This window comes from Tauraco erythrolophus, chromosome 2, assembly GCF_009769465.1.
Source record: "Tauraco erythrolophus isolate bTauEry1 chromosome 2, bTauEry1.pri, whole genome shotgun sequence".
Lineage (NCBI taxonomy): Eukaryota > Metazoa > Chordata > Aves > Musophagiformes > Musophagidae > Tauraco > Tauraco erythrolophus.
In genome coordinates, this window is record NC_141466.1 from 26,655,041 (window position 1) to 26,672,176 (window position 17,136).

At 34.8% G+C, this 17,136-nt stretch overlaps 1 pseudogene; it reads right to left on the reverse strand.

Moving 5' to 3' along the window:
* The window catches only part of LOC147529163 (uncharacterized), a 198,618-nt pseudogene that overhangs the window by 123,420 nt on the left and 58,062 nt on the right, over nucleotides 1-17,136 (reverse strand).

The window sequence follows — 17,136 nt, forward strand, 5'->3', positions numbered from 1 at the left end:
TAAGTTAGAGGGAAATGATTGTCAGAAAGGGATAGACACTGGATACTGTGGTTAGCTGATAATTTTTGTCATCTGCTCTAGAGATGGAACCATAATTGTGATTGCCTATTGCCTAGAAGAAGGGTATAAAATTGTGGGTCTTACTTCTCTGATGCCTTTTTTATCCTTGAACAGAGTGCTTTAGTCACCAAGGTCCTCAGGCTGGACCCATCCTGAATATTTAATTCATGTTTAAAGAGGGAAACTCTCTCACAGTTGTAAACAGAGCTAACATTTTTGTGAGAATTTGAAAGTTAGGGTGTTCACATATTGCTGCAAATCCCTAATGTAACTTGGAAGTTTTATGTTTTGAAGGAGATGAAAAGATAAGCATAGGAGGAGTTGATAATTCAGACAAAATTCAGGCTCATTGCATTGGATCATTAAGCACAATTAGTTACACCACCCTTGTTAAAAGGCAATAAGATGTAATAAAAGACAGTACATTGTTGATAACCAATCTATATTCAGCTTACTATCACCTGTAAATGCAAGCAATATGTTTCTTTTAAACAGGCCTGGAAAGTGGCTCCCAGGATACCTTTAGGAAATGTGTACTTTTTGAACTAATTAATCACTGGAAGTCATCACTGCTCCACTCCACTGCATATGAAACAGCAGTTCTCTGGCACTTAAAAAGCTTAGCAGAAGGAGGTTCAAGTACAACGGTTTAAGAGCAATATAACTTCAGTGTAAGAGATTAGCAGGAGTTCATTCCAAATGAAAATGGGCAATTTATCAGTGTAGCTTTTGTATTATGGATGAGTTTCCTTCATTATTTGCATTATTTCCATGCATATCAACTGAGAAGTTTTCCCTTTTTTCCCTTTTAGCAACATATTGAGTGAACGCTCTTTTGGGGAAAGTGGGCTTGATAGACACGTATTGCAGGAATAAAGGCTGTTTAAGCTCTCTGCCAATGTACATCGGCCTGAAATCCTTGCCAATACAGTGTTTTATAGAGAAGAATGACAACATTTTTTTTCCAAACATGGCTGGTTTTGTCATATGTACAAACAGAAGTAGGACACCAAGCATGAGTTTTCACTAGTGACCCCAAGGCAGAATATGAACCGAGGTCTCCAGAGGGGAAAGGCTAATGCACTAACCTACTGCATCACCAAGTCCTCCTCACTTTCCAATTATCACAGAACGTCTCCTACTGCTGTGACATTCTCCCTGCCATATAGGTCAAAAAGTGAGTCACTGTCAAAAGTGATTCATCTATCAGCTGGCTCAGGAATTCTATAGAATAAAATGACTGCTGCTGTTCCCAAGTATGGTTGCAATACTACAGATTTACTTTCAGGCTCTTTATATCTGAAATCCTGGCTGCTTTTTCATTGATACAGTATCATGTCATAGCAGATTTAGAGACATCTTGTAAGAGGGGAAAAGCCTCAGTGGTATCTCCTTCATAATAAAGTTCAGGTTTAGAGTTACTACAAAACAAAGACTTCTGCTCATATAGCTTTATTTCTAATGTACAAAATGATGCAGGAGAAGTCTGTTTTTAAATATGTGGCCATTTTATAAATGTGATGCAAATATATTTTTGGGGTTTTTTTGGGTACACATTTTAATTATGAAAACAGTAAGCTGCTTATGAACCCAGAAAAGTAACATATACTTAAAATGCTAGTTTTTTTTCTCCCTAATTTTCCTGTATTTTGCACCTTATAAAAATAGATATCAAGTGGCCTTATGTAATGATTCACAAGAGTAGTTTATTTTTACAAAATCCCCAATATCATGCCGATTAAAATCATATTTTCAAATTTAGCAGATTTACTCTAATGTTGAAAAGTCATTTCCCCAAATACTCTTTCAATAGTATGAGATTTCTCTTCCTTGAAGGATTTAATAATTTAGTACTGCAGATTAAACAACACTGAGTGGTTTCAACCTGTGAGCCCTTTTTGCTCTCTTTTTAAGGTTATTGGCTTCATTTTGCCTCAAATTGTCACACAAGCTTACTAAAGATGCTAAATATTTATGAAGCTCTTGGCCTCAATGGTATGAATCAGTAAGTACAAAATTAGATATTTAACAGATTAATCAAAGTCTCCATTTTATAGCAACAGTTAGCTGCAGATATTTTGGTGTTTAAAGACTTTCCTTTCTCTTAAACTTCCAGACACTTTCCAGTTCCACTCTTGTTACAAGTCCAGGCAAAAAAAAAAAAAAAAAGTCTTATGCAATTTCAGAGTACTGTTGCTCATTCTGACTGTTTTGTAAATGAGGTCTCTAAGTCAAGATCTTCCACTAAAACTTAAAACTTTGCCTCTAACTTTAAAAAATTCCACGCAGGGCTCTGCCAGCTTCATTGATCCTACTGCAGTTGTATCGGTGCTGTGTCATCACTTCCCCGCCAATCCTTTGCATTTGCTGCACGCAGACATAATGCATATAAGACAACTGTTAGAGAAGTATTCACTTGCTTTTTTTCCTAAATATTTGTTCAAAACAAAATCCTGCAAATTTGCCAGGTATTGGTCGTATAGACCAATTTTATGCTGCACAACTTTACTTTTATAAGAGATTCCTAAAGGAAACCATTTGCTACTAGATGTTCTTCAGACATCAAGCTAATAACTAATGAAATGTTGCTAAAACACCTAGCAGACTGCTTATGAATTTTTATGTCATTAAAAATCACATTACTGACTTCTAACAGATTTACTAGAAAAATCCTAAATAGAAAGTTTCAACAATGAAACTGAGATAGAATGTTCCCTTTCTTTATGGAACCCATCCTTCAAAAATTGTGAATTAAACAAGCCTCTGAACAAAAGAAACAAGATCATAGTTTGTTATTATTATCAGATAGTAAAAATAAATGCAGTTTCTCGTATTCAAAATATAACTTAGTATGAGAGTCTTGAGCAAAACCTCAGAATTTAGTTGCCCTTTATAATAATTGTTCTTGAACCAGAATTATTCTTACATTACTGTTCAATAGCATTTTCCTACACTCCATATAACTTTCATCCATTTACATTTAGTTAATGGTCTCATATTATGTAATGTTGGTACATCAATCTTTAAATTACAGTATTTTTAAGGAAATCTTAATTTATGTATTACATGTGTTGTTTACATATATTAATCAAAACTTCACTGCAAACACTGATTCACTACAGAGAGAAAAGGAATGATTACATGGACTAAAATATCGTAGCAAAGACCTCAGATGCCATTTCCTTAAAAAGAATTTAAAAATCCACCACCTCTTGCTTTAAAATAGATAATGCTAATGTTTTCATCTATGAAAAAGTATGCTGTAATTAGCTAGTACTACATAGCAAAATGATTTTTTAAAGAAGTTTCAAAAGCTACTTTTTTTTAATCAGCTAAAATATGTAGATAATACGTTGTTTTGATTGCCTATAATATTTAGTCTTCATCAGCTGCGAAAAGATTTTCTGTGATTTAAAATACTCAGAATTTCAGCTAACAACATGGAGTTTCTATGGAAGAAGGAAAACATTTTAAAATAGCAATTACCACCATAATTGCAAATAGCTGAAAGTTTTGGAATTTTTGATGGCCTGATCCTAGGCTTGATTTGCAACATCATTTTTGATTGCATTCCTCTTTGAATCTTCATGTTGACGTTCAGGGTTTTGTTGTGTTTTTTTTATTATTGGCATTGGTAGAAGCTGTTATCTAAAACCCAGGGAAACAGTAGGTCAAGAGAATCAGGAAGGTTGAAGGTAAAGATTACGAATTAAAGATGTTTGTGAGTCTTTTACATGTATAACCCATCTTCTTTCAAAATGCCTGTAAAATATATTCCAAAGGCTTCTTCTAAGCAGATTTTATAAAGGAGTTACACTACAGAATATTTTCTAGTTGGAATGAATTTCTAAGAAATTATTAAAAATTGCCCTAACAGATTCCTTTTAACTGCTATTCTTTATTTCATTTCACTTCAGAAGCTAAACTGCAAAATAGCCAGATCACCAGCTCAATCTCTCTGCTATCTCCTACTAATTTGACTGAACACAGTTCTTCCTCAGGCTGAAGGGAATATTCACAGTCCTGAATACATACAGTATGTCCATACATAACTCTTCTTTAACCAGGTTTTCAGAAAATCTAATTGCTTGGTATCATCACTTGTATTGATGAGAACCATAGCAATTACAACTGGCAGAAGCAGGTCTGTGAAAGATTTCATGCTACTTTGAAACGGCTTCTGTATCACTAGTGGCATGCAGTTTGGAAAAGCCTTTCTTACTTGATAGTACTTCACGCATTTGTATTTTTATTTCTCAAGGAGGGTAGCTATTGGTGGAGTGCTGTATGATACACAACTACACATGGAAAAATCTATGACAGCCTTAAGCTGCTGCTTAACACTGATACACACAGCCTAAAAGAAGCTATTGAGAAAGTGCAGCCAAAATGTGGATGCCTAGGTGAATCATTTACTTCCATCTGTCAGAATCAAAAAGAATGGTGGACAACACAGATATGAATCCGTTATTAAATATACTCAGTAAAATTAATTCTAAGTAAAGCTATATAACAATTTAGCTAGAATAACAACTATTTTCAGGGTTCATAATATGGATTATAAAATAATATCAAAAAACATATATAGTTTACACAGTATTTTACAGTATTTCAGTATTTAATAACCATGAAGAGACTAAGGAAAATCATAGAATAACTAAGGGTATGTCAAAGACAAAGATGAAAGGGTTTTGAGATGCACAGTCTGATGAGTCATCTTTTAGGACTGGCTAGATTCTAAATACCTTCCTTTCACTCTCTTTTTAAATTCTATTTTTTCAAGCACATTCACATTTTTATATATTTACCTTCAGACATTGCAGGATCGCCTGACGGAATAAGCGAGAAATGGCGTCTTCTAGAAAGTGAAGTTTCAGTGTCAATTTATTAATTATTTTCCTTCTTTTTTTTTTTTATAAAATTTCATGTGAGTGCAATTCAAGAGGTGAGGAAACCTTTTTGGTTCTTTTCAATTGCCTCACCTTCCAATTTGTAGGCTGCACGTGATATTGAAAATCAGTTCTTTGTTTACTCTTACCTTCAAGGACAGGAACTTAGACTTTTTTAAGTCTGCATTTGCAAATTTGAACAAACGGTTCTGCTCTCAGTTATATTTTGTAACTGCATTTAGTATTTTTCCAAAACCCATAAATAAGTAAAAACAAAGAGATGGAGAATATCCCACCTGTTTTGAAAGTAAGGCCATTATGAGCCGGATATGGTAATTATTATCTTCAGGGTTATGAAATGGACTGAGCATATGGCAATTTACATTTACTTAATTACATGTAGACTTAATTAATTGGTAGGTTTACCTGTACATTTACTAATATTTGCTCTCCTTTAAAAAAAAAAAAAAGCGTGTTAAGAGTTAGCATTAGAGCACAATAGAAATATGTTCTTTGATAGGAAAAAATATATTACAAAACACTAGTAATGCATGCTTCTTACTACTACATATTTCTAAAAATTCAAAGAAGCAGCTAAAGAGACCTAAATTGTTTACCAGCTGACGGTGCATGTTTATGGAAGGACTTCCAAGGATCAGACACTTTCTAACCCGTCGCTCCCAAATGTCTGAAAATAGGTGTTTTAAAATTGGACTGGAGTAAAATGCTCAGAAAATAGGCTCTTAGTGGAGTGTGCTGCCCCTCACCAATTTGTTTTGGAAGAAATAAAAGAGCATCTGCCAAAAGGTTGGAAAAAAAACATTAAATATGCCTAAATTCACGGGAGTTATATGAAAGTGGCAACCTTTCCTATAAAAAGACCTTGTATATTTTACCAATTTCATCAGTTACAACTTAATGAAACAGGAGTAACTGAGTACATTTAAGGATCGCTAAACTGGACAGGATAATTCTATATGTGCTCATGAACAGATCGCTACTTGCCTTCTTTTTTTTACAAAGTCAAAATAATGATGAAGTCATCTTTTTCCAGTAACATTTCCAGTGAACCTCAAATAAGAGTTTCTTCTGCTTTATTCATTCATAAAAAGCTTATAAACTTTACCTGAAAGTACACTGCAATAGTACATTATTTGCCTTTTCTACTGTCCTATATCTACTTGTTTTTCAATCTTTTCCTCTTTCATTTTCATAATTGTATATAGGCTTCTTGTTGTATATATGAATATATAGTATCTAGTAAAATGGGATCCAAATGGTAGCGCTGTGGGAACTACGGCTGGTCCGCGGATCCCAGGACAGAAGATGAAGAAACTGGCCTTGGAGAAATTGCTGTGTACCCCTGCAGATCTGAAAACTCCCTGAACAGAAGTGGAAAACAACTTGCAGGTGCCTGGGAGAGCCAGGGAGCCGTAAGATAAAGAGGAACTGTATGATAAGAGACTGGACTGTGTTTTTGCACTAATTGTGTGATGTAATGAATTTGGCTTAAGTTATGTAGAGTGTGTGATCACCAATCATGTATTAGGCTAAGGCGCGTGAACAGCTGTAGTGAACCAACCACCTAATTGCTTATGTCGCGTGCGCTGCTAGAATTAGTATAAAGGCGTGCTGGAACTTGCAAGGGGGGATTAATTAATTATATAATAAATCAATACTGCTTGAACCTGTGTATGTCGTGTCCGTCTCAACAGCGACATACAGCAACATAGCGCAAGTTCATACTAGAGAATAAAAAGAGCAGTAACACCAGGAACATGAAAGAGCCCTCACTCTAAACTGCTAATTCCTGTTTTCCTTGAAAAAGGTGCACTGTATCAACTTTAATAACGTGAGAGATGCATTCCATGACTAAACGCTTACCAGGGACAACTATAGACAATTAATTCACCAACTAATTACAAAACTGGGCAATCTTCCAACTCCTTTACCTGCAGACCAAACCAGTGACACAGTCTTCTCAGTTCTCTTCACGAAGCAGATCTTCGTAACAACACCTCACATGTGCAGTAAGGAAACTGAAATCTTTTAATTTTAGTAACATCCAATCTGCCTGTCAAATCAAATTATTGTCTCAGTGACAAGTAATAAAGACAACTCGAACACACTGAGTCAGGAGTAATAATTGATCTCTTGAATATTTTTCCCATGTAATGAACCTCTTGCTTCAAACGGGCATATCCCAACTATACTTCAGGAAGCTCAGGCACAGCCACTTCAAAGCCCGATGATGGCAATACGGTCATAAGAAAGACCAGTTCGTATCTGTTCCCTCAGAATTCCACACCAATATACCTTATTAATGTGATTCAATCACATGCTGTACGATGCAAATATGTAAGTGAATTTGTATTTAGGTTAATAAAAGTTTGAATGCAGTCAGTTTCAAGAGGGTAGACTTTCCTTCAAATAGCCCAGATGGGAAACGTTCACATCATCTTTTCACCTTCCCAAAACACTTCCTTCTGTTTTCATGATGGAAATTGTTGTTACATTTTAAAACCTTTTCTATAAGATATCATAGATGTTTGCTTATGTATCTTTATATGTTCATTTCAATAAAGGAAATTTCAGGTCTAAACTTCTGAAAAAAAATTAGTCCCTATACTCTTTTTTTTTAATGTTTTCTTCCAGAAGTTGTTCCTTTTCCTGAAATTCTTAAGCAGTTCATAATGTGATTTGCAATTTTCTTCTATAAATTACATCTCTTCCCAGACATGAATGTGAAAAACACAGAAACTAGTATTCGTTATTACTGAGCTGTTTCTTTCCATCATAGAAAGCGAAAGATACATTGTTTGACAAAAGTCAACATTAAGTATGGTTTAAATGTGAGCCCTATAGTAAAGGAAAAGCTTGCGGACAGGTTTGTAAAAAAAAAATCTTCCTAGGTGAATTATTTCTTTGCTGTTCTTTAGCACAGAACAGTGTAGGTTCTGAACAGTCTCCCTGCATAGTCACTACTGTCCTTCCCAGAAAAAAATGAGTCTGAGATAAATTATTTTTTTTTAATAGTTAAGAATAAGATGAACCTTAAAAATGCCGTGAAATCAAGAGGAGTTTGTAGTGGAACGCAATGCAGAGCAGCTTTCTTTAGGCAGGATTGCAAATCAAATAAGAAAAGATATTTTTCTACCTAAATAACAAAACAGACATCCACTCTCATCTCTATCACCTCTAATGTGCACAGCGGACCGTTCATAAGTAAAGCAGTCAAGATTGTTCTTACGCTAAATAAAAAAGTAATTTAAAGTGATAATTTATATCACCAATCATATTTAGATAAAATAAAAGGAAAGAATGAGATTTACAAACCGAGTGAGGCATCTGAAGTGGGACTTTGATCAAATACTGGTATGTAAATCGAAGACATAAAAAGACATACATAAACACATAAGCTTTTATCACTAATATTCCCAAGTTGCCTAGCGTTCTGCTTCTGCGCATGGCCAAAACTACAGCACATAAATCAAGGCTGAGGGGTTCGATACCTAAACCTGACTGAGATTCTCAGACTAAACAGTTCCCTGATGTATCTCTAGGGGAGCATACAAGCTCCCTTCCCATGCATTGCACAGGGAGCCTTGGCACCCGACCCGCTGTGGTACAGACTCCCACTCAAGTTCTCCACGTATTAAATTTCGAGTACGCAGCACAGAGACTCACATAATCTAAGTTCTTTTACAGCTCCAACTCCCTGAATAAACTCTTATACACACATATTCAAAACAACCCTAAAAGCTTTTAACACAGCAACCTTGAGAGATTCCCTTTCAAGTAGCAAGCTGTGAGTTAGTGTTTGCATTTCACTCATTAATACCAGCCATTAATTTCTAAATGTGTGTATTGATGTGCTATTATCAACATATCCTATATTCATAGACAATAAAAATAGCATTTAGGTGTAATGGGAACAGCTTATTTACAGGATATGAAATAACTATTGAGGAAAAAAAAATACTACTTCTGACACAATTCCCCAACACTTACCACCTCGAAAGGCACTATCAACTGGCATACATATGCAAACAAGTTCAAACAGATTTCACATTGCTCATATGGAACTAGTTTATCCCGCAAATACACAGTGTCCCCTGCTGTGATGAAAGGAGACATGCCCAACATATTAAAGTTATGCTGAAAAAAGAAAGAGATTTTAGGAAAAGACCCAATTGTTATAAAAGTACAATGCTAAAACATGCTCTCCAGAGCACCAATGACTACTGTTGAAAACAATATAGGCTTCATATTTAACTGCACTCTAAATTTGATATTGACAAAAAATTGCAGAAGAAGAAGGAATCAGTGTCATACACTGAAAATTGTATATTTGCTGATGAAGGCAATTATCAGAAGTCCAACAAGCAGGATTTTCATAACTGGCTTCAGTCATTTCATAATACACAAATCTGCAACCTGGCTACAAGTATGTAGCCCTGCCACACAAACAGAAATAACTTCGGCTCTTTCTGCTGAATTCAAGCTTCATGTATACACTAATAAACACTGTGGTTGAGAAGACGTGTTGAAATATCAGCTGATAGTGTACATCAACCAAACATCACTAGGAAACATTCTATGGGCAGACAGGTAAAAAAGTAATTTTAGATTTCAAAATACCGCCCTATCAAAATAATCAGAAAAAAACTGACTTGATTTACTCAATGAACTATGAAAAATTGATATACCTATATTCAGTAATCTTAGAACACTCCAAATGTTTTTATATTGATTTTGCAATTTTTAGTACAAATCAACTAATAATTATTATCAAAAGCTTTTTAAAGTTACACTTCAAAAAATCTTTCACTTTTAAAAATTTCAATTATCTAATTGCAAAAATGACAAGACTTCATTTCTCAAATTAAATTAGGGATCTTCTGCTATTGACCCATACTAAATGCCACTTCTAGTTTCAAAACATGATTTCAATTTAAAAATAATTTTGATGGAGAATTCCAAATCAAGTTCTACCATAAGCTCTTCTGAGGTTGAGAATAAATTTTAATTGTATAGCTCAATGTGCTAATAATCTCTTTCTTCAAAAAGTTACTGACTTTCATAGAAAAAGAAGAAAAATCCTAAGCCACAAAGACCTGTCAGTAATAGTTTTCAATTTAAAAAATACTTTTTCTTTGGCATTATTTTTTCTTTTTCTTATATTTAAATTTAGAAAAAACATCTTGAAAAATCAGTATATTTACCACCTCTGTAGAAATTCTATGTCGATTAATTTGTGCACACAAAACCTTTTGAAAGCATCCAGCTCAAATTTTTCAACTTACTTATATCTGACTTGTTGCCCTTGTTTTTCCTACTCCTTAGAGTATTGCTGTTCTTTTGAAGAAAACAGTTAAAACTGGATAATACGCTCATTATTAAATACCTTAAGCATTAAATTTCTAGATATCTTTACAGCATAAGAAGCCAAATAAGAAACTTTACAGAAACTATCCTTAAAAACAAATTAATCTAATGAATTAATTGGAGCTTAGTGTCTACACAGATGTTCAAGAAGTTCAAGTAGTTAGAGGAACACGACACATAGGAAACAACAGGACAACAACATAGGAGTCTTGTTTCTAGTCTTACTTTCTTGGTGTTTGTGTTGTTGTTACTATTATACATTTTCAAGCTTTATTAGTTCTGATAGTCATATCTGATTTTTGGTTTTGCCCCAGCAAAATTGTTTTACACCTATAAGGAAACTTCTTCCCTGGTTTCCTGCAAGGGTCTGTTTCTTTCTCCCTAGTGACATCAGTGGTGGCCTCATTGCCTACGTCAGGTGAGGTGTCTGAATGTTCAGGCAGCACTTGATGCTCAAGCAGCTGCTCCTGTCTCCTCAGGGAAATGTCAGGAGGAGTACATTGATTCAGCTAATTCATTTTTAGAATAGTAAATGATTTTAATGGAGGAAAGATTTGTCATGATATGCATGCTCAGTCTGATTGGGGAATGGATCATGGCCTCATTATCAAAAGTAGACTGCTTTCAAGGAAACCTTTTTTTAAATGGCACGACTCGAATTCACTGTTCAGAAAACGTGGCTGACAAGGCTTTCCCTGTGCAAGAGCAGTGATTTCATTACACCATCACTAACAGCTCTGTTTTCATATGAACAAAAAAGGGACGTTTGCAGCTTTAAAATACAGCATAGACTAATTGTAGGAAGATCATGCCAGACTAAACCAATAGGTTTTTTTTTAATAAGAGAACTGATATTCTTGATGAAATATCTACCTGGATTTCAGCAAGGTACTTCATACAACGTCACACGTGAAAAAGTTAGTTAAAGTTGAAAAAACACAGGCTAGCAGTGAAATTGAAAGGTGGGTAAGGAATTGGCTATAGAAGAAATGGCAATAGGTTGTTCTGAAAGGTAAAACATCAGGCTGAAAGACATTTAAGAACCAGAGGCAAATTTTGGCATGAAAAGTAAATTAATAAATTAATACATTGAGAATGAAAAAAATAGGATGGAAAAGTAAGTTTCTAAAACAAAGTGCAAGAAAAGATTTCCATTTGAAAAAGCAAAAACTTCTAAGGTGAAGTTTGCTAAGTTTATGATGCAAATACAAGAAACTCGGAGACCAAGAAGGTCCCTGTTGGTCCTGAGTTTCAAAATTTCTAACCCTTTCATGAAATTCTGTTATCTTAACCATCAGTGTATCACCACATTCTGTATGGAGCCCATCTGTTCCTAAGGCACATTTATGTCCTGAATTATCTGTCTTGAATTACCCAAACTAGTATTCTTAGGACTTATCACTCATGACCAAGCTGATAAGTTTCCTCACCCTCAAAAGCCCATTTAAGCCATTTTCAGTGAAAAAGTAATCAACGCATTTCTTCGCTACCTCTAGCTTTATTGTTGTGCCTTTTTTTCCTCTCTCATTCTTATTAGCTGCCTTTCTTAATTCTTCACCATTTCCTCCTGCTTTTCTGTTTTTTCTTAATACTCATTGACGCTTTTTAACACTGTTTTCCTTAGCGAATATGAGGAATGCCAGTAGCAATGATCCATTTTTTAGCATACATTGCCTGCCAGATTCACAGTTCAACTTTGCTTTTAGAAACTATTTTGTCTAAACCACGGATATCAATACTACAGACCTGAGAGAAACTATATAAATCAGAAGTATATTTAAGCCTTCTTCCTTTGTCCTCACCAACCTGAAAAAAAAAATGCACTAAAAATGTAGTGTAGCATAAAATGAGAGGTAAATATTTCGGTATTGTTCTTTCCATTTACATTTACTCGGTTTATCTGAAGTTCATCATGCCTATTTCTGGACTTACTGTATATGGGTAGAGACATGTATAATCAACCCTTAAACCAAATTTCTTTTCCGCTCTGTGTGTAGGTGTTCTGCAGGCAGCTGTTCTGCATATGAACTAAAAATTAAAAAATAGCCTTACCTTTCAGATGGATCTGTGATAAGCTTCGCTCTGTTGGAAATCGCTCTCATATACATCATGCACAAGCCTTACAGGCTAAGAGACCAGTACCTAATAAAAAATTCAAAGTCACTGCACGTAATAGGTAATGAAGTGCTGGTTCTAGGCAGCAGCACAGGAACTTCAGGTGTTTGCTTAATATTCACTAAGCATATTCCTAAATAGTCCATGCACATTTTTAAAAATTTCTTTCACATAATGCTGCACCGTTTTAGATCTTATAAAAGACACTTGTTCAATAATATACACTAAGTAGCTGGGCCTGGGGAAAAGGTATCATTTGCACAAAAGAATTAGAAAGACATTTAGTAGAAAATGACATATCTTTCAATACACCATTCCCGTAAAATACTGAAAGAACTTAGGCAAAGCAAGTTACTGTTTGCATTACTTATATTTCATTTGCAAAAAAGAATTTAAATTATTAATTTAAATATATTTAAAGTCTAAATAGCATAGATAGGAACGTGTGAAGAGGTTACCATGTAATGATCATAAACATACATTAAAAAATGTAGTCCAGTTAGTGAGATTTGAATTAGCAAAATAACATACATGAATAAAATAAAACATCTCTCATTTTTAACATTTTTATTTCTTTTCCTACATTTCTAGAGTCACTTAGTTTTCACAAATTTTTGCCACCCAGCTTTTGTATACTGTCAACTTCTAAAGGAATGGTAAGTAAAGAAAATTAAAATATAGATGAAGAAAGAAGTAAAATTATTTAACAGGAAAACTATAGTACAAAAGAAATTGTGGTATGTAGAGATTACCAGCTCTCAAGATCAATAAAATCTTAACGTATGGCTCAAAATTTAGAAAGCCTTTAAAATGATCATTCACTTTTACAAAAATATACATTGTTTTGGCTTATAAAAAGATACAGAGCAGAGAGATTTTTACGTAAAATAGCTTGCTGACAAAATTATTTTAAAATATTGAAAAATACTATACAAAAAATGTAGGCTGAATCTGTCATTCTAACTCCACAAGGACAGTCTCTTCCTTTGTAAGAAAGCCTCTAAGATAGTAAGCTTACTTAGCAGCGTATGAACAATGTGGCAGAATCTAGCCCTGAAATATCGTTAGAACAATGTGTAATGTACAACTTCATTCTTCATAATCCATACTAAAATGTACAGTATAAACAGAGTCAGACATAATTCTGTTCACCTTAAACAAAACTTGGAGAACAAGGAACTATCTGCCTTCCCCCAAGACACACTGAACCTTCCCATTATTTTCTTGCCTTCTTCTATAAGCATTAAATTTAAGGAAATAAACAGGAATGTGTGTACGTACATGTGTGTATATGACTGTGTAAACCTCGAGGGGGAGAAAACATTATAGCAAAGAAAGACAAAAGCAGAATTCACTGGACTTAAAAACATTCAGGCAACAGATTGACTGCTCTTAAACTCTTGGATTACTTTCCAATGTCCAGTACTATCCCTTGCTTGTTCTCAAGGGAAGGTGAAAGAATTGCCTATTTTTCATGAGAGGTAGGACCTTAAAAGACAGGTAATGGCCATTCTGCTGCAAGATCTTATAACGACAAACTCTGAAAACTTGATACTTAAGTTGAGCAATAATTTCAGGGATGTGGAGTTTGAAAAATGGTTATGTTCCACTATCTCACTATGACTTCCTTCCATGGTAAGATAAACCTGATGTACACACATGTAAGATTCATACAGAAGAAATGCCATAAGGGAGAAAAACGAGAGAAAAGGCAACATCTCCATCAATAAGTAAACATGGGCCAGGCACAAGAAATATACCCAAACCAGTTCAGGTGCAGGTAGAGCACTATTCTAAGTCTATTTTTGCATGCCCGTTTAAATTCTGTAAGCCTCCATAAATGCAGTTATCATTACCATTGTTGCCTTATCATTCTCAGTGATTGCTCTCTTTCAGTCAAGTACAAAGGCAGGCTGAATATAAATGTTTTGTCATAAAACTGCTATTCAAACAATAAAAAGGGTTATAATAGTACTAAAAAAATCACCCCCAGGGCTGCAGCACAGACTGGTAGTATGCATATTGAGGCAGCACAAAGCAGTTCTAGTCACATACTTCTACCCACAGGACCCTTCCTCTGCATCTGTACTTAATATCAGCATGTTGCCAAAAGTGATCCAGATATTATCAGACTGTCAAGATACACAGAACATTTTGGAATCTCATTGAATAAGAGGAGCACAGTTTAATATTATTGTGTATTTGTATTGAATTCAGCAAATATCAACAAATTTAGCTTAAGGATTTCTCTTTAATTTTTAAAAAGAAAACTGCTTCATTATATTTTCTGCCTTTATCCAAAAATGCTTTTGTTGGTCCCAGGTCTAGCCATGTAGTGCCACCCAGGGGCCAACTGCAACATGGTTCAACACTGCCATCTTGCCAAATAGCCTAAAAAAAGCATTATGCAATACATCCCAGACCGTCTTCTGCACAGACTTGAGTATTCTTTTTAAAATGTCTTAGAGGCTTTGGTATGCTTTTTTGCAGCGTAGAGACGAGAGGTAGGGTCAGGTCAGGCAGGGAAGGGTGAAAGAACATGGAACAAGCAAGGGACCACTGAAACAAAACAAACTAATTACTCCCATAGAGTGACAGGATGGTTATCTGATCCAAAAAAAACCCAAACAACAAAAACAAAAACAAACCCAACCCAAACCAAACAAAAAACAGAAGAGAAAAAAATGAAAAAAAGAAAAAAAAACCCCTACAGGTAGAATTTAAAACAAAAGGTTTATCAGCACCGAAAGCCCACTGCCCTGGGTAAATGTGCTTCCTTGCAACAATAAAGACAAATAAAGTACTAAAAAAGGATAAAGCAGGAGATTACAGACCTAGCTGTGGTTTGATAAATGGCACTCTACTCCACTCTGCTTATTGTGTACTTCATACCTCGCTCTTGAATATGGAAGAGAATTTTATTAAAGATTTAGCCACGGTGGTGGTGGTGACTGGCTCACAGTAATTTTCCTACAAAGTAGTTTAATCTATCACAGGGCAGACAGTGCACCTTCTTACCATGTATCATATCTGTCTATTGAGTAAGTGCTATCCAAATCCAATTTCTTTTCATTTTTGGAACCCGTGATGCATATTCAAGATACATTTTCTTTTTGTCTGTGGCCTAAATTAGGTGCTGTATAAAGTAAAAAAGAGGAAAAAAAAGTGAAGTAATAAAAAAGACTGGACTCTGGAGGCTACATTTCTTAGTGGGCATTTTCTTTTCTCTTTTTTTTTTTTTTTTTTAAGATTCAGTATAGTACTAATGATGCAAAACAATGGGCATGTATGGTAGTCACTGCACTTACAACACTGCTGGTGAACAGCTGTACCTCCGAATCACTGCTCCAGCTCTTACAGGTGAAACCTGTAAAACCGCTGCAATAAAACCTTAACTTTCTCTAATACTTCAATGCTTGTTTTCTGTATCTAATTAAAATAATGATCAAAATCATTGCGCTTTATTTTACTGAATGATCTGAGGCTGGAAAAATTATTGGTTTAGGCAATCAAAAATAGAGTCTAAGGACTTAGAAATTACAGAATGGTTCTTTTTTTTTGCCCAACCAAGCCTAAGATACCGCTTCTAACAATTTCTTCATTTTAACTGTAAATGACACTATATGATTCCACAAGAATCTAAGAAATTAAGTACTTCTAGTGTCTGATTTCTTATTTCCAATAAGTATTTACTCCCAGTCCATGGATTTTTGGTTTAGAGACTGGGGGAATTTTCCATTTCCTTACTTCTGTATGTCTGCTGAACATGTTTACCAAACTAAGAGAGAAATTCAAGATGTCTAATCCAAAATTGATCGTTACATCAAGCCTCCTTTTCTGGAAATTACCATTAATACAGTATATAGTAGTCCTCCCAGACCTCAGCAGGAAGCACATCAAATCATAAAATATACAGGTAGTTCATCAAACTATCCAGGGGCAACTAAAGGTGATGGACTTGGTCCTTTGTGATCTGTATTCTCTGGGTCTCTGAGTCTGATTCCATTTCCTTTGTTAAACCAGCACCTAAGGTCAGTGTATGTATTTCTACATGATAATCAGAACATTTAATCTAATAACATGTTTGAATTTATGCCTGCTACACTATGGGTGATTATCAGATGTTAAATTTATTGTGCCAAGAGAAAATGAATTTTAGATATATGAGTATTTTTTACCTAGAGTAGCTTCCAAATGGCAATCTTGGAAATGTGAGAGTCTTAGCCCAGAAGAACTAACTGATATCATCAAACCTATTCCAGCTTTGGACCCATGGAAGGATCTTTTTGAGGTTGTGTCAACAAAAATCTTTGTTTCAACTTGATCTTCCTTGTTGACATAACACAACAGGCTGAAACAGTTACCTCTAACATGTTTTTCACTTTTTATCTATGACATCACATTTTTCTTCTGGACTTTCTGTTTCTAATCTCTGTCTTCTTATCACCATATTTTTCCTTAATAATTTAAGCATCACTATCCTAGTGCCTATCGACATAGTCCCATTCAGGTCCAAGACTTCAACAGCAGGGACTACAAAAGTGGTGTCCACCTGCTCAGTACTAAATGATTTTCATTAGTCTCTGCAAAATGTGTGCATGACTAACAATTTCAGTCGATATTTCACCTTAGACAAGACTACTGAAAAAGCAAGTCAGATTAGCGTACTCTTGAGTTTGCTGAG